The sequence below is a fragment of the Chiloscyllium punctatum genome, chromosome 29, assembly GCF_047496795.1.
Source record: "Chiloscyllium punctatum isolate Juve2018m chromosome 29, sChiPun1.3, whole genome shotgun sequence".
NCBI lineage: Eukaryota > Metazoa > Chordata > Chondrichthyes > Orectolobiformes > Hemiscylliidae > Chiloscyllium > Chiloscyllium punctatum.
This window is the reverse complement of record NC_092767.1, coordinates 48,465,506-48,484,771: the sequence shown is the minus strand read 5'-3', so window position 1 is coordinate 48,484,771 and position 19,266 is coordinate 48,465,506. Positions and strand designations below refer to the sequence as shown.

Sequence of the window (19,266 nt, the reverse complement as noted above, 5' to 3'; positions counted from 1 at the left end):
ATCCACATTTCACTTCATACAGCTCGATATCATGAGGGTATTTGAACAATCCTATCTCGTTGTACAGTTCATATTTTGGTTTGTCGAGAAAATCATTTTGACCCTGTATTTTGTGTTGAATAAACATATCTCATTTCTGGGGAAGAAAGGACCTGTCCTGATGGGACAGCCTTTATCAGATCCATGTTGGGACGAGAGTCCGAATGAATCGCTTAAATAGGGCGATAGGCAGAGATGTGAATGGAATAGGAGTGGGGGAACGGGAATCAGTTATAGGGGTAATTAGAAACCTGAATTAAAAGAGGAGGTAAGAGTGCAGAATTCAGGATAGATTATTAAAATCTCCATCACAGACATAAATAGGATAGAGTATCTAGAAATGATTAACAAACAAACTTCAAGCACACTGGAATACGAATGACAATGAGAGGAGAGATGGTTAATACAGGACTGACAGCGTTATATCTGAATGCATGCAGTATGAGGAATAGGGTAAATGACTTCGTGACCCAGATCGAAATTGGCAGGTATGGCGTGATGGGCATCACGGAGATATAGCTGCAAGGGGATCAGGATTGGGAGCTAAGTATTCCAGGATATGCACCCTATCCAAAAGATGCGCTGGTGGGCTGATGAGGTGGGGAAGCCTTATCAGTCAGAAATGAAATTAAATCAATAGCAAGAAATAACATAAGGTCAGATGGTGTAGCATCTGCATATGTAAAATTGAGGAAGCTCAATGTTAAAGCAACGACAGTTGGAGTCTTATACAGGCCTCCAAACAGTAGTGAGGAGCTGGGCCATCAGATATATCAGGAGATAGAAAAGATGTGTAGGAAAAGCAAGGTTACAGTGATCATGGGCGATGTCAATATTCAGGGGGGAATGGGAAATTTCAGATTGGTAGTGGATTGTAAGAAAAGAAATTCATGAAATGTCTACAAGATTTTTTTTGAGTAGCTGTGGTGCAATCCACGAGGGAACAGGCAATACTGGATCTAGTGTTGTGCGAAGAGGCAGACTAGACAAGGGATCTTAAATTGAAGCAAGCCGTTGGAAGCAGCGATCATAGCATGGTTGAATTTATACTGCAATTTGAGAGGCAGAAGATAAAATCAGAGGCAACAATACTTCAGCTGAATAAAGGCAACTGCAGAGGCATAAGGGAGAAGTTGGGTAGAATTGACTGGGAGAGTAGGCTTGCAGAAAAGACAATAGAACAGCAATGGCAGGAGGCTCTAAGAGTAATTTAGGAGACACAGCAGAGATACATTGCAAGGACAAAGAGGCATGGTACAGGGAGGATGAGGCAACCATGGCTGACGCGGGAAGTTAGGGATAGCATCAAAGCAAAGGAGAGAAGTATATAATGTGGTGAAGGGCAGTGTGAAACTAAAGTATTGGGATGCTTATAAAGACCAACAGAGGGCAACAAAAATGTTTCAGAAGGGAGAAAATTAAATAAGGACGTAAGCGAGCCACTTGGATATATAAAGTGCAAAAGAGAGGCAAAAGTAGATATTGGAAATGATGCCAGAGAGGTCTTGGTGGGGAACAAAGGAATGGCTGAGGAACTTTGCGTCAGTCTTCACAGTGGAAGACAGGATTACTTTCCCAAAAAAATCAACAGAGTGAGAGGAAGAACAGAGTATGGTGGTCATTACCAAAGAGAACGGGTTAGAAAACTGAATTGCCAGAATGCAGATAAATCATCTGGACCAGATGGACTACACCCAAGCCTTGTAAGGGAGATAGCTGAAGGTGTAGTGCAAGCGTTAGTTGTGATCTTTCAGGAATGACTAGAATCAGGAAAGGGCAAAGTGGACTGGAAAATCCCTAATGTGACACCCCATTTAACAAGGGAGTCAGGCAGAAGACAGAAAATTACAGACTGATTAACCTAACCTCAGTTGTGAGTAAGATTCTGAAATCCATCATGAAGGATGGGATTTCTGAATACTTGGATGTAGATGGTAAAATAGGGCAGAGTTAGCCTGGTTTCATCAAGGGACGGTCATGCCTGACAAACATACTAGAATGTTTTGAGGAAGTACTGAGCAGATTAGGAGAGCCAATGGATATTATCTACCTAGACCTCACGACGTCCTTTGACAAATTGCTACACTGGAGGTTATAGAGAAAGGGGACCCATGGTGTCAGAGGCAACGTGCTCGCATCGATTGAAGCCAACAGAGAGTAAGCATAAAATCTGCCATCTCACGATGGCAGTCAGTGACAAGCATTGCCACAAGGCTCAGTGTTGGGAGCACCAAATTTCACCTTATACAGCTAACGATCTAGATGAAGGAACAGAGGGCACCTTGGCTAATTTTTAGTATATAGAATCACTACAGTGTGGAAACAGGCCTTTTGGCAAAATAAGTCCTACACCAACCCTCCGAAGAGTAATCCAAGCAGACCCATTTTCTGCTGACAAATATCGTAATATCTGGGCAATTTAGCATACCCATTTCACCTAATCTGCACATGCTTGAATTGCAGCAGGAAACCAGAATACCCGCAGGGAACCCACGCAGATATGTGGAGAATACACAAACTCCAAACTAGTATTAACCCGAAGTGGGAATCGAACCTGTGTCCCTGAGACTGAACTAACAGCTTGATGCTCAGACAGTACAAAGATATGAAGAGGGTCCAATAGCATTGAAGAGGTAGTGAGCTTGCGGAAAGTTGCTCCACCGATTCTCCTCAGCTTGCCAAACCTCTGTACTTGAACCCCACCCTTCCTACCACAACAAGGATAGACCGCCATGGTCCTTAACTTCCACCCCACCAACCTCCAGATAGAATCATCATCCTCAACTATTTCTGCCACCTCCAGGCAGACCCTACCACCAGAGATTTATTTCTCTCCCACCCCTATCAGCATTCTGCGGAGACCATTCCCTCCACAACTCCCTCATTAGGTCCACGCCCCAACCCCCCAACCAAGCCATCATCCATTCCCAGCACCTTCCCTTGCCATCCCAAGTTGTGTAAAACATGCGCCGACATCTTCCCCCTCAACTCCATCAAAGGTCCCAAAGGATCCTTCCACACCCCGTAGACATTGTACTTTGTCCATTGTTCCCTGTCTCCTTTACATTGAGGAGACAGTATGTCAACTTTTGGAACGTTTCAGGGAGCATCACTGGGACACACACACACACACACACACACACACACACACACACACACACACACAATGACCCTACCACCCTATGGCCGAAAACTTAAACTCTCCCTCCCAATCCGCCAAAGACATGTCAGTCTTGGGGCTGCTCCACTGCCAAACCCAAGTCACCGAACACCTGGAGGAACAACATCTCATCTTCCACCTTGGGACCGTGCAACCACACGGTATCAATGTCAATTTCACCAATTTCTCATCTCACCTTCCCCACCTTATCTCACATCGAACACTCCAACTTCGCACAGTCCCTTTGAATTGTCCAATCTCTCAATCTTCCCTGTCCTTCACGATCACAATCCACCTTCGTCGAACTATCGCCTTCCACGCTAACATTCACCTCTCCTATTTATCTTTCAGTACTCTTTCGCCCACCCTCTTCAATCCTGACAAAGAGCTTATGCCTGAAACGTCACACCTCCTGCTCCTTGGATGTTGCCTGACCGGCTGTGCTTTTCTAGCACCACACTTTTGGGCTGTGATCTCTTGCATCTGCAGTCCTCACTTTCGCCTGCAGAAGGATGTGGGCAGTTTGGGAGATTGGGTAAAGAACTGGTCAACAGAGTACAGTGTGCAAAAGTGTGTGGTCGTGCTCTTTGCCAGAAAGACAAGAGGAATGGACTATTTTCAATATTATGAGTAAAATCAGAAGTCTGAAGTGCAGAGACTTGGGAGTTCTAGTCCAGGAGTCTCTCAAGGTCGACTTGCAGGTTGTCACTAGTAAGGGATGCAAATACAATGAAGCTATTCATTTCAAAAGGGTTTGAATATAAAAGCAGGGATATACTTCTGAGGCTGTATAAGGCTCTGGTCAGACTACATTTGGAGCATTGTGTGCAGTTTTGGGCCCCGTATCTCAGGAAGGATGTACTGACACTGGAGGATGTTCAGAGAAGATTCATAGGAATGGTTTTCGAATGAAAAGCTTAACATATGTGTAACATTTAAGGACTCTGGGTCAATATATGATGGAGTTTAGAATTATCTGGGGAATCTAATTGAAACTTACCAAATACTGAATGACGTGGACAGACAGGATGTTGGAAAGATGTTTCTATTGATAGGAGAGACTAGGACTCTAGATCCCAGCATAAAGGGAAGACTTTTTAGAACAGAGATAAGGAGAAACTTCTTCAGCCAGAGAGTCGGGGATCTATGGAATTCACGGCCACAGAAGCTGGAGAGACCGGGTCATTATGTATATTTAAGACTGAGCTCGATAGGTTCTTGATTGTCAAGGAGACCAAGGGTTATGGGGAGAAAGCGGGAGAGTGATGTTGAGAAGCTAAACAGATATAATCAAATGGCGGAGCAGTCTCAATGGGCGAAAAGGCCACATTTCTGCTCCTATGTCTTCTGATCTTATGGTTAATGTTGGCTCTCCTCATCCCTTATTATAGCTGCATCATGATTCTGACCTAATGATTTATAAAGAGGCACGTTCCAATACTGATGACTGGCAATATCATTATCTCTCCCTTCAGTCGCAGCAGCCATTTCCTCCAATTCTCTCTGATTTCTGTCTCCTCCCCAATGTCATAATCACACTGTAATTGAAGTCTAATAAATTATACTTTATCAGAGTTCATTGACATAAATAACATCAACAGCATGACCCTTACTTGCCCCTTCTCATCCTGAAATAACAATCTGAATTGTATTTGTCATGTACAATTCTCTGTTAACACATCCACGCAGTTTGCCTGTTATAATCCATGTTATATTAAGCACATTTTCCCATCAGATTTTGGGCTATAAAAGTTAATTCATCAATATAATCACTGATCAATAATTTCAGGCTATCATTTCCATTGATAAATGGAGAAACTCGTTTATGTTCCAACAATTCTCTGTCATTGCTCTCATATCCAAGGCAGATTTAATGATTGCACACAAACAATCTGCCATCTCCAACATCCCTTCCCACAGTCACTCCAACATATCCCATGCGGACTGTGAAAATTTTAAACGTTATTTTGAATTTTAATAAAATTAATATTGAATTGAAAGGGTTTAACTGGAGCTAATTGTTCACCGACTGTGATTCTTGTCAATCTCTGTGGATTCTAATTATCCCAGTGGAGGGTTCCATCGTTAAACGATAAATGGGCTCTGTCAATGTATTATCCGACAGTGTGAGAGGGAGTATCACCGACAGCACTAACAGAGATCAGCAGCTCCAAAGGGAAGGGAGGAGAGATCAGAATCTGAGAACATTACACTCGAATGTTCCAACAATGGATCAGAATCTGAGAGCATTAGACTTGAATGTTCCCACAATGAACAGGAGTTTATCCTTGGGTCTTTACTTTCTTTCTCAGCCTTGGATATCATTAGCATGGCGGATCCAGGAAATCCTTTGGATTATTCAAGGTGGTTACTAACCCATCCTCACTATCGTTGGTGTTCTTCGTAAGTCATTCTCTTTGACTGTTAAACAGGGTCGAACTGAATTTCTGCTCATGATATGTAAATATTAGGAAATGGCAATCAATGTCTTCAGTTCCAATCAAAAGTTCCTTTCATTATAAAATATATAAAGCAAATTACTCTTTACAAATTACTCACTGATATGCGAGAAGGAACTCAAACTCCATAATCCTTTCTGTCCTGCACAAGTTTACATTTCCATATCCTCCCTACCCACCAATCCTGTCCAATACCACCATTATGATATCCCAGTCGTCTCCTCAGCCTCAGTGCAATTCCTGAATGAACCATCGTTTGTGTTTTTGTTAAATCCGATACAGCTGTTTCTTCAAATCTCTTCAAAACAAATGTCCACTACAAAATAATTGCATTTGAGATGTTTAACTTGTTCTCTGAACAAAATCTGTCAGATGTAAGACAGTGTATAGTGCTCAAGTCAATGACGCTTAACCTACTGCCATCGAATAATAATCCATTGACATCTCATGAAAGAAATTGATATAATTAAAATGAAACCATTATCATTTGTGAGAAAAAGCCCATCTGCTTGCCTCATGTCCTTATGAGAAGACAATGGGTCATCCATGCCTGGACAGGTCTCCGTGTGACTGCAATCCCACAGTAATGTAGTTTACTCTTTACTGTCCTGTGGAACAGCTGAACCAGCCACTCAGTTTTAGATCGGTATAACATGCTGGTCGGACCAGGGCTGCACACTCCCGTGAGTGAAGAACAAAAGGAAAGATAGCTCCTCCCTCTGCCTGTTTACCATATTCCCACAGCTCATTTCCACTGGGGGAGGTGACCATTCCTTGTTTTAGGTGTATTCTATATCTTTGAAGTTCTCTACAAGAGTGATGTTCATCTCCATCTCTGGTGTTGGCTTTATTGATGTTGATGTACAGACGTAAGGAACTTGTAAATTTCACGTCAGTCTCAGGGCATAGAAAAGGAATGGCTTTTTCACACCACAGGAAAGAAACAGAGACGGCAAAGTGAGGGAAGGGAATTATCATGATCATCCCTGAGAGTGTTGTTGAGGCAGTATTTAGGGTATTGTGGGCAGATTTTCTCTCCTTTATAGGGAATGATCTCCTCGTCACAGAGAGAGTGTGAAAGAGTGTCAACAGACTAATCACTGGGATCATGGGACCATGAGGAGTGAGTGAAGATTAATCTGTAGCTCTGTGACAGAATAAGAGGTAATTGCATTGAAACTTGAGGGGAATGGACAATTACTCATTATGTTCGAAACAGACACTAAGAACGTGATAAATTCCATTGTTTGTTTTTTTTTTACACGGGTTATAATGCTCGATAGTTTAAGTGCCTCTGAGAACGTTTATCCTACTTCAGCCCCACTCTCCATGTCGATTGACAGAGACAGGTTCAGGGTTTGCATACAGTCTCCGACATTTATATATCGTGCATTCGGTTTGTGTGATTCTGCACAGAACGTCATGTTATCCACAATCCCGACAGCAGCCAAAATACCTTCACTCTAAAACAGTTAACTATTCCCAACAGCTTCTGTCCTGGATGGAGAACATGGGTCTGTCTTCTCGGAGGGGGAAGATGTCTCCTTGATACTTCGCACAAAATATTTGGCTTCTCTCCTCACTGCCAGGAAACTATGTTAAAATGGCACACGTTCCACATGCAATGCGGCTACGAGGAACATCATGGAGCCGTTTCTGAGTGCAGTCTCTGCTCCTTTTGTTTGTCACGTTGGAGCATCAATGACATCCTCCTTTTTCTGCATAAGCCCTTGAGGGGATGAATGTTCTCGTCCAGGTCACATGGAACACGCTCAAGGGTCTGATTGGACTTTTCACGTTCCTGTTTAGCAGTTAGATGCACTGACGAGACTGCTTCTTTTCTTGTGGAACAGGCAGAAGGGTTGAATGGTTTGTCCCTCTTCTTGTTCATTCGATTCGATGGCCTGAATTACTTCCTCATATCCGGGTGCAACCACATTGAGATGCTGAATGAGCTCCTATTTTAACTGTGGAAATGTGCAGTATCTGGCCGTGCTGTATCATGAATGTGACCGACACTTTAACAGCACAAACTTGAATGTTGTCTGGGTCTTGCTGCATATGGACGCAGACAGGTTCAGGAGCTGACAGTGTACAAAATGTTCTGAATATTGTCTGATCTTCAGTGACCATCACAACTTCTGATCTTATGGTGGTGGAAAGGATTGATGCAGCAGCTGGAGCTGTTTGTGTTAAGGAAGTTCCCCTGAGGATGTCTTGAAGTGATGCCCAGGGACTGAAAGGATTGAGGTCCACAAATCACGCATATCTTCTGTTGTGCTATGGATGACCCCAACCAGAAGAGATATTGTGGCTGATGCCCACTAAATGTAATTTAGTCAGCGTTCCTTGATACCATACTGAGTCAACTCCGGCCTTCATATCAGGGTCTGTCACTCTTAGCTGGGCTCCTGTGTTCACCTCTCTTGAACTCATCAATAGGTTATTGTGTCTGTGTGGGGAGTGTTTTCTTCTCACAGAGTGCAATGCATGTCAGGAACTATCTGGATGAGAGAGTTCGGGGATCTAGATCACTGAAAGTAGTTACAGTGGAGGTAGATTGGTTTTTGCCCACTATCATTTTGTTGAAGGGTGTGAAGAATTGGCAATTGAATGGAATTGCTACCAACAGTGGATCAGCCATCATGGTATACAATGGCACAGCAGGATTGACTGGCCGAATTACCTCATCCTGTTCCTTATGTTCTGATATCTTGTATCTGGAAAGTTAATGGTTGTAATTTTCCTGAATGTTGCAGTCGGAGAGTGCAAATTATTTTGTGTATCATCTCTGAGTGATGTCTGTGGGCTGTATTCAATCTGGGCTGTAATCTGGATCCACTACATGACCAACAAATGAACAGCAGGTTGCAGAGCGGAAACACTCTGTAAAGAGACCAGAGGCGTCTTTCAAACCCAGCTTGTATTACCCAATAGCATTTTCCAACCCACACCATACTGTGTGTGTCAGTCTGGAGGAACTGAATGATATCCTATGTTCCTGTGAACCAGGTATTTGGTGCAAGTGTCTTCCATCTGTTCCTGTGCGGGGCTGAATAGAACATTGGAACATTTGAGTGAGGAGCAGGAGTGGGTCATTAACCACTTTGCCACTGCTGTACCAGGTACTAAGTTCGTAGCTGATCTGTTTGTTGTCTTAGCAGCACTTTTCTGGATGCACCATTTCCATTCATTCATTTCTCTGTTCAATACAAACACCTAGACATCACATACTTCTGGGAAAGGGAATTCCCACTTTTACAGCTCTTTCAGAATTTCTCATTCGTGTTCCAACCAATGTTACAGGGTCACTGATTCCTTTTGAAGTCACACTCCTCCACTGGTTACAAGAAATTTCAAAGTTTAGTGATAAGGCCAATGATATAAGTGTCAGCCTGGCTCACCTTCTAGAGAAATGTGACAAACACACAAACATGCCGCTGCATGCACACATGAACACACACATTTTAAGAAAAAATAAAAAAAATCAAAACTTTCCAGAGTTCTTTAATAGCTGAACTCTTAACAAATGGAAAGATGACAGTAAGTCCCAAATGTAATTCGGTCCTCTGAAGTTCTTCCGCTCACACAAGCTGCTTGTAATGGGCTATCTCCCCGGAACAGTTGGATTTGGTTCAATTCACTTTACGTCAGATAGTGGAAAGATGCCAAAGAATATTTCATCAGGAAACCTACACGATTGGTAAAGATGACGCAGGATATTTGTTTCTCTTGTCAGGTGGAAGAAAATGAGAGAGGGGGGCACGAGGCTGCTGCTTCTGTGGCAGGTAACATTTTTATCCCTCCCTGTGTTAAACTATGCAATAATGCCAACTGAACACCAAAAAGGACCACGTGTGATTTACTTGAAATTTCTCTGCAATGGATGATAAGATTCTATGTACAAATGCATCATTACTGCTGTTGGAAACAGTGCCTTTTCTGAGCAAAAAAACCAAAATCCCAGCTGCATAATTTCATGGCATGTTTACATGTGTCTGCATAATTTTAAGGAATAGGTTGATGTCTTCATTATATCTGCGTTAAAATCAATGTTACGACAGAGTGTGAAGCCCTTCTGCTGATTTAAACCAGACACACAGAAAAAAATCACCTCGCCTCATAATCTGTAAAAGTGTGAGTGACAAAGAACGACAAATCCCACTATCTATCGAAAGCAATAATAGTTTATTCTTTAACTCCAAGAAACAAAAAGAGAACATTAAACAACAACTTTCTACACTGTACTCATCCTGGCCTGATCGGTTTATCTACTTCCCACTCTACAGCAATGTACTGATCCAATAAAACCACCCGATTAAGATTTACAAAAAAAAAAATTGAACTTCAAAACCCCCAGCGAGTTATGTCGATTTTCCTGTGAATCTTCATCTGTCGGTTTTCCCGGGTCTTTTCTTCGGTCTTCAACTGCACAGATTTCATAGAAACAGGTACCTTTCAAAGAGCGATTCTGCAGGCAGTCTGCATTTATTAGTGCTTTTTTCCGCCCTAGCTAACTGTTCAAAATGCCCGATTTTATACCACAAAACACCAGAATATCACATTGGTTTTATAGCATTAAAATTCAAATTCGTTTGGATTTTGGTTTCCTGGGGCGTAAGTTAAACTGATCGGCCTAAATCGAATTTGTTGTATATCATAGCACTCAGCTCAACTGCTTCTTTCAGACAAATGTTACGTTGAAAAAAAAATTCAGCACGCTCTGTGTTTGTTAAGTCCTTGCCAACTTTTACTCTCTTTAAAAGGTGCAGTACACGCCTAAGCATTTTTATCAATCAACACATTTTATTCTTCACATTTATTCTGTAGTTTCAAACACCCTAACAAGATAAAATATGTATCCAGGTAATTTTTTCACAAAATCGTGTATGGTTCAAAAAGATTTCGCATCCAATACCTAAACTGGTAATGCTTCTTATCAAAAGGCCTCCCGGGAACGTGTGTACAGGGAGAAGGAGAGGCATGTTTCAGGCACATTCCTGATTAAGGGCTGATGCCCGAAACATTGACTTTCCTGCTCCTCGGATGCTGCCTGACCTGCTGTGCTTTTCCATGGCAACATTTATCGAATCTGACCTCCAGCATCTGCAGTCTCGCTGTCCAGATGCAGTAAAACATTGCTATGATTAAACCCGATACCCTTTCCCAGAAACAACATCATTTCATACCACTTGCTACATCTGCGGACTACCTTAATGGATCGGAGCAGAAGTTGGCCATTCGGCTGCACCATTCAGAATGCTCAGGGCTGATCCGAATGTTCTGACCGTCTTCTGGTCTGTTCCCAATAAACATTGACCCTCCTGTCCAGGAAAGATCATTCGAGGTCAGCCTTGAATAGCTTAAAAAACCGCGTCTTTACTGCTCCCTGAGGAAAAGGGCACCACAGATAGCATAACACGAAAGGGAAAGGAACGTCCTTATTTCATTGCAGGACCCATTATTTTAAAACTGTTTTAAACTAACATCAAATTCCCACCTTTTTTGAAACATAAGGACAGAATAATTAGAAATAGACATAGACTATACAGCCCTCTAAACCTGTCCAACATTACCACTGACTCTTTCCAATCAAATATGTATTAAACTCATTCTCCGCTCCTGTCCCAGGAGGAGAATACCAGATAGCATAACACCACACGAGCATTATAAAAAGGAGCAGATTTAGGCAATTCGGACCATCGAAGCTGAATGTCATTTAATATTGGCTTAGAGGTTTCTGAACATCATTCTAGTGACTTCTCTCGGTAACCCTTGGTACCCTTATTCATCAAAAACCTATCTATCTCTGGCTTATTGACACAAGCGCCTGCGTTTCTGTGTATCTGCATGCGTGCGTGTGTGTTTGTTCATGTGTTTGTGTGTCTGTGTATTTGTGTGTATACATTTGTTCTTCCGTGTATTAGCCTCTGTGTGTTATCTGTTTAAGTCTGTTTGTGTGTGACTGTGTATGTCTCTGTATGCCTCTACATGTGTGTGGGTCCATTTCGTTACATGTGCTGTGAGTGTTAGTATATTGTGGTGTTTACATATGTCTCTCAGTATTTCTGTGTCTGCATCTTTCTGCAATGAGATATTTGTTGTTTTGGGAGGGAAAGAAGTATCAGAAAAGACAGAGCGGTTAAAGTGAGAATTGCCCTCCATAAAACATTGCTTCTTACTCAGTTGGTAGGAGGTGGATATTACAGAATCTCCATACGATTCACTCGGTGCTCTCCAGCTCGTGCAAGAGTCCTACCAACATGGCGGGGAGAGGGGAGGGGGGAAAGCAAACGGATATCCGACACTCCACCACCCGGCTTGGCCCTTTCTGTCTTGTTCCAGGCTGTTTATCCTGGAATGGGAGAAAGGGAAGTGGGGAATGAGCTGTTCGTACTGTTATAGGTGGTGGTGGTGGTGGTGGGTGGGTGGGGGGGTGTTGCTGAATGGTGAGGTGACTGGAGGGAGTCAGTCCACAGTGCAGAATCCATAAGGTGTTATTGGTGTGGGTGTATTGCATGGGCGACAGACAAAATGATGGAAGGAAGGTGCTGAATTCAACAGTGAGATTGGAAGTACATGAACTTGATTTGGAGATAGAGCGTAAGCCTTGTTCAGGGGTAGGTGCGATAACAGATATACAGTGAGTGTGAGGGAACAGAGAGAATATGGTTATACTTATCCTGGTAGAACGAGGATACAGAACGTCCTGGACATTTCTTCAGATCATCTCAGCGTCGAGGTGAGCCTCAATGAACGTCTTCTCTAAGTCTGTCACTAATAATGCCACCGACCCTGTCCCTCAGATCCCACAGAATCGGTTTGGGAGGATCTTAGTAATGAGAAACAAGCATTGGTGTGTTCTGCCGTGCAAATGTTGTATATCTTATGCTGTGGAAAATTGGTAATGTTCGTGCTGCAGTAATACTGAATTATCTCACGTTACATCTAAACTGCATAAACTAAGTGACTGCTAATGCTGTGAAAAATACATTACACAAGTGTGTATCAGGCAGCTGGAAGAGTGTGTTGTAATCCAAACTAGAGACAAGATTAGTTTGGATTTGGTGATGTGTGCTCAGAAGGACTAATTAATAATCTTGTTCTGAGGAAATGTGACATTAATATGCTGCATTTTACACGGCATCTGCATATAATATCGAATGTTGAACATGGTTGTCAAACATCAGGGAAGCCTGTAGGGTGGAGGGTCAAGTTCCCTCCAGTGAATTGGGAAAGTACAATATGACATTCAGTGGGAGACAAGCAATGGTTTTTAGTGTCATAGAGTCCTAAAGCACAACGGCAGACCGTTTGGTCCAAACTGGCCCATTCCGACCAAAATGTGCATTCAGACTAACCCCATCTCCCTGCCATTGCCCCGTAACCTTCTAATCCTCTCCTATACATTAAACTCTATGGAATAGCTCCACAGTAAGCTGGAATTCAAACCAAAGCTTTTGGTTGAGACTTTGACACACGATGAAGCACAGTAAAAACAAGGCACTTTGTTCACTTGTGAACCTGCTGTTGTTTCAGGTGGTTGGATTTCACATAAAATCTCCTCCCACACCAGTGCAGGTGAACAGCCTCTCCCCACAGTGGGATGGCACGTGCACAGAGAGTCCAATTAATCACTTTAATCCAGGCCCAGTTTGGGAGCAAATGAAGTTTCTCATCAGTGTCAACATATTGATGGGTCAACAGATTTGCAGAGATTTTAAGCCGCTTCCCATGTTCAGGGCATTTAAAAGACATTTCTGCTATGCTGACTTGCTGTTGTTATAACAACGTAGTGGATCAAGTGAATTCTGTCCCACACTCGAAACAGACGAATGACCTTTCCCTCGTCTCACTGTATTTATGTTCTGACTAGGCAGATGATCTGGTGAAGCCCTGCCCACACGTACAACACGTGTACAGTTTCTCCACACTGTGAATGATGCTTTTCCCTTTCATGTTCAAAAGCGAATCATATTCAGGCAACAATCAACTGGACAACACCATCAGATACTGAAGTGATATTTGGTTTTTAGCCCTCGCAATGTAAACCTTCTTCTTCTAATGCCTGGTAAATTCATTGATAAAGGAAAAACAGAAGCAATTGAAAGCCCAGAAAGGAAAGATAATAAGATGCAAGAGCAGAAGTCGTCAATTAAATCTGTGCAGTCTGCTCTCACCATTCAGTGTGATTGCAGCTGATCTGATAGTCATCAGATTCAAGTTCCTGCAATAGCACCTAACCTTTGAATACCTTGCTGATTAAAATATGTTTCTCACAGTCTTAGAACATGGAACATAGAACAATACAGCACAGAACAGGCCCTTCGGCCCACAATATTGTGCCGAACATTTGTCCTAGTTTAAGCACCTATCCATGTATTTAACCAATTGCCGCTTAAAGGTCACCAATGATTCTGACTCTACCACTCCCACAGGCAGCGCATTCCATGCCCCCACCACTCTCTGGGTAAACAACCTACCCTGACATCCCCCCTACACCTTCCACCCTTAACCTTAAATTTATGTCCCCTTGTAACACTCTGTTGTACCCGGGGAAAAAGTCTCTGACTATCTATTCTATCTATTCCCCTGATCATCTTATAAACTTCTATCAAATCACCCATCATCCATCGCCTTTCCAATGAGAAAAGGTCAGCACTCTCAACCTATCCTCGTACGACCTATTCTCTATTCCAGGCAACATCCTGGTAAATCTCCTCTGCACCCTCTCCAAAGCTTCCACATCTTTCCTAAAGTAAGGCGACCAGAACTGCACACAGTACTCCAAATGTTGCCTTACAAAGGTCATTTACAGCTGCAACATCACCTCACGACTCTTGAAGTCAATCCCTCTGCTAATGAACGCTAATACACCAGAGGCCTTCTTCCAAGCTCTATTCAGCTGAGTGGCAACTTTCAAAGAGCTATGTACATAGACACCAATATCCCTCTCGTCCTCCACCTTACTCAGAAGCCTATCGTTAACCCTGTATTCCACGTTCTTATTTGTCCTTCCAAAATGGACAACCTCATACTTGACAGAGTTGAACTCCATCTGCCACTCCTCAGCCCAGCTCTGCATCATATCTAAGTCCCTTTGCAGCCGACAACACCTCTCCTCCCTATCCACAACTCCAACAATCTTTGTATCATCTGCAAATTTAGTGACCCACCCTTCGACTCCCTCTTCCAAGTCATTAATAAAAATTACAAGCAGCAGAGGACCCAGAACTGATCTCTGCGGAACTCCACTTGTAACTGGGCTCCAGGCGGAATATTTACCATCTACCACCACTCTTTGACTTCGAGCGGTTAGCCAGTTCTCTATCCAACTGGCCAAATTTCCCACTATCCTACGCCTCCTGACTTTCTGCGTAAGCCTACAATGGGGAACCTTATCAAATGCCTTGCTAAAAGCCATGTACACTACATCCACTGCTCTACCCTCATCCATATGCTTGGTCACCTCCTCAAAGAATTCAATAAGACTCGTAAAGCAAGACCTACCCCTCACAAATCCGTGCTGCCTGTCCCTAATCGAGCAGTGTCTTTCCAGATACTCATAAATCCTATCCCTCAATACCCTTTCCATTAGTTTGCCTTCCACCGAAGTAAGACTAACTGGCCTGTAATTCCCGGGGTTATCCCTATTCACTTTTTTGAACAGGGCAACAACATTCACCACTCTCCAGTCCCTTGGTACCACCCCCGTTGACAGTGAAGACGAAAAGCTAATTGCCAACGGCTCTGCAATTTCCTCTCTTGCTTCCCACATAATCCTAGAATATATCCCGTCAGGCCCGGGGGACTTGTCTGTTCTCAGGTTTTTCAAAATGCCCAACACATCTTCCTTCCTGACAAGTATCTCCTCTAGCTTGCCAGTCCGTTTCACACTCTCCTCTTCAACAATAGCAGCAGAGATATGGAGAAACAGATTGGGAAACAGATTTTGGAAAAGTAAAGAAGCCACAGGGTAGTAGTCATGGGCGATTTCAACTTCCCAAATATTGATTGGAAGCTCTTTAGATCAAGCAGATTGGACGGGGCGGTGTTTGTGCAGTGCTTCCAGGAAGCTTTTCTAACTCAGTATGTACATTGTCCGACCAGACGGGAGGTCATATTGGATACGGTCCCTCTCATTTGTAAATACTGTAGAAAAGTATTGATTCAAGACCTCTCCTATCTCTTCCGACTCAATACAAGTCTCCCACTACTGTCCTTGATCGGACCGACACTCGTTGCCGTCATTCTCATGTTTCTCATATACGCATAAAAGGCCTTGGGGTTATCCTTGATCCTACCCACCAGAGATTTTTCATGCCCTCTCTTAGCTCTCCTAATCCCTTTTTTCAGCTCCCTCCTGGCTACCCTGTATCCCTCCAACGCTCTGTCTGAACCTTGTTTCCTCAGCCTTATGTCAGCGTCCTTCTTCCTCTTTACTAGTTATTCAACCTCCCTCGTCAACCAAGGTTCCCTCACACGACCATCTCTTTCCTGCCTGACAGGTACATACATATCAAGGACACGTCGTACCTGTTCCTTGAAAAAGTTCCACATTCCAATGACATCCTTCCCTGACAGCCTATGCTCCCAACATATGCTCCTCAGATCCTATCTTGCAGCATCGTATTTACCCTTCCCCCAATTGTAAAACCTACTCTGTTGCACGCACCTATCTCTCTCCATAAACAAGGTGAAAGTCACAGAATTGTGGTCACCATCAACAAAATGCTCACCCACTAACAAGCCCATCACTTGTCCCGGTTCGTTACCGAGTACCAAATCCAATATGGCCTCCCCTCTGGTCGGACGATGTACATACTGAGTTAGAAAAGCTTCCTGGACACACTGCACAAAAACCGCCCCGTCCAATCTACTTGATCAAAAGAGCTTCCAATCAATATTTGGGAAGTTGAAATCGCCCATGACTACTCCCCTGTGGCTTCTGTACTTTTCCAAAATCTGTTTCCCAATCTGTTTCTCCACATCTCTGCTGCTATTGGCGGGCCTATAGTAAACACCCAACAAGGTGACTGTTCCTTTCCTATTTCTGACTTCAGCTCATACTACCTCCAAAGGAAGATCCCCCTCGAACTGCCTTTCTGCCACCGTTATACCATTTCTAATTAGCAACGCCCACCCCCTCGTTTTTTACCACCCTCCCTAATCTCAGTGTAATCTTGGATACACTGAGCTGCCAATTTCTACAGCGGCCTGCAGTAAATACTTTCAGATATTCAGTCGGCTCGAAGAGAAAAAAATTCCTCCACATCTTTTTTAAATAGTTTACTACTTACTCTGAGATTATGTTCTCTGGTCTTCGATTCTCAGACAAGGCGAATCATTCTCTCCTAAGTTATCCTATCATGTCCCTCATAATCAAATGCATCTCAGTAAAGTCTTGTTACATTATTCTACACTCCAATGAGTACAGGGGCAATATTCTCAGTTTCATCTCCCGAGAATATCCTCCCATATCCAGGATGATTTGTGTTAAATTTCGCTGAACTGCTATTCCTAAAATTTGTGCACATTAATCCAGCTCTGATCTGATTAATCCCATGTGTATTTTGAAAAAAAAATACATATGTCCCCATTCCGTTTAAATAAAGTGAAACAAAATTATTTAACTTCCCGATGACCTGCTGAAACTGGATGCTAACTTTTCATATTTCCTGTACAAGGAAGCGAAGTGCTCTGTATGCTGATGCTTTGTGCTGTGTATTTCCCCACTTAATATTTATATCTGCCAAAACGCATAAGTCTCTTTTTTTTTGCATGTCATATGATGCTACGTTTTTGTGCAATTGTTTATCCTAATGCTGTCCATCCACAATGTTGCTGTGCCGCCCTCATTACTTGCATCCATCTCTATTTTGTGTAATCTCCAAACTGAGCAACAGTACATTATCTTATGTTTTACAGGTGATTAGTACATGCTGTCAACAGCTGTGGCACCAATATTGTTGGGCTGCGGGAATCTGCAAGTTACAATTTACTGTCATGAAAATGCCCTCATTACCTCGCCTCTCCATTCATTCCCCAATCCTCGACTAATACATACCCCCAACAGTGTTGGTTCATGCTTCTATGCTTGTGAAGTGCTATTGTATAAAACACCGTTCTGAATAATTTTAGAAATTCAGATATATTCCATTTACTGCATTCCCCTTTATATATTGTGCTTGTTACGATCTGAAAATGCTTGTAAACGTGTTAGGTCTGATTTCGTCTGCACAAAGCCATGCGGAATCCATTTTATTCTGTAATGCATTTCTAATCCTCTGTTATTCCAACTTTAATCACAGACTAACATTTTGCCAGTGGCAGATATGCTGTCAACGTGAGCTGAATTTGTCAGGCTGGACACTCACAAGACGTGACCATTGTTGAAAAAAGGTGTTGAGGAACAAATCAAAACGAAAGGTGTTCTACATCAGACAGACAACAGGGTTCAAGTGAATTTCTTGTCGCGACTTCAATAAAGTGCAGACCAGGAAGGAAAGAGGGGATATGAAATAATTTAATCTGCTAGGGCTGAAGATAATCCAAAGAGGGTCTACAAGTACATATCTGGCAAGAGAACAACGCGAGAAATATTACCTGAAAGATCAAGGAGGTTGACATTGCTTTTGAGCTCAGCAGATGGAAGAGGCATTAAACGAATTTTTCACGTCATTTTTTATTGTGGAGACAGCGAGACCAAATGTTCACTCTCCATATGTGAAGAGGACGATACCTTTTCCGAAACTATTTGACCAAGCATCAAGAAATTGAGATTCGGTGATGTTTCTAGTGGCTGGATTACATTCGACTCTGTCTGGCCTCATGCAACAAAGAGTCGACATGTTCTCAGGACTGGATTTTTAATATAACGAGCAGAGACTGTGTAAGCTTTGCCTTGTCGTACTACAGCATCGGAGGACGAAGATCACTTTCGAGATTCATAAAATCAAGAGTGCTCTCGATAAGGCGAACAGCAAAGTTCGTTTTCCCTTGGATCCGGGAGTCCAGACCTCATAAGATTTACACCGAATGACAAGACATCCTTTTCACACAGAGGATGGCTTGCCCACGGAATCAACTGCTAGAGCAACTGGTACGTAGAGGTGCTGTTACATTATTTTATAAGACATTTGAACGGTTAGACGAAGAGAAAGTATTTAGAGGGATTCAAGGAAGGTGGAACAGCTCAGTTTGGGAAGTCTGTTCGCCGAGGATATGTTAGCCTTAAGGAGGCTACAGAAATCATGGAAATACATACTGATAAACAATTCATATTACAGGAAAATAATTGCTGGACATCTCAGAAAATGTAAAAGGCGTATAAAACTCCAGACCCTGGACTGGTGTATTGTTATGAACCTGGTGTGAAAAAAAAGAGTTGAAAAGCTGCAAGGACACAGAGCAACCTGTTCTGACCAAGGGAACAATGTGATATTTGTTTGAAACAACCAGCAGAGCTGGATTGCCATCAGCTTAAATTATGAATCAAGATCCGAAATCAAAATCAGGTCTGAACTTCACGTTTTGATAATATGAAAGACAATGAAATAATCCGATGTTTTGGGGTATAACATAGAACATAGAACATAGAAGAATACA

General features: G+C 42.7%; 1 long non-coding RNA gene across 1 annotated transcript in view; it reads left to right on the top strand.

Annotated features, from left to right (window-relative positions):
* LOC140454341 (uncharacterized) overlaps positions 1-18,585 on the top strand; it is a 66,869-nt gene extending 48,284 nt beyond the window's left edge. The window contains exon 3 of the long non-coding RNA XR_011952679.1: positions 17,970-18,585. This is a non-coding gene — a long non-coding RNA (uncharacterized lncRNA). The remainder of the gene's footprint in view (positions 1-17,969) is intronic.
* Positions 18,586-19,266: the final 681 nt, after the last annotated feature.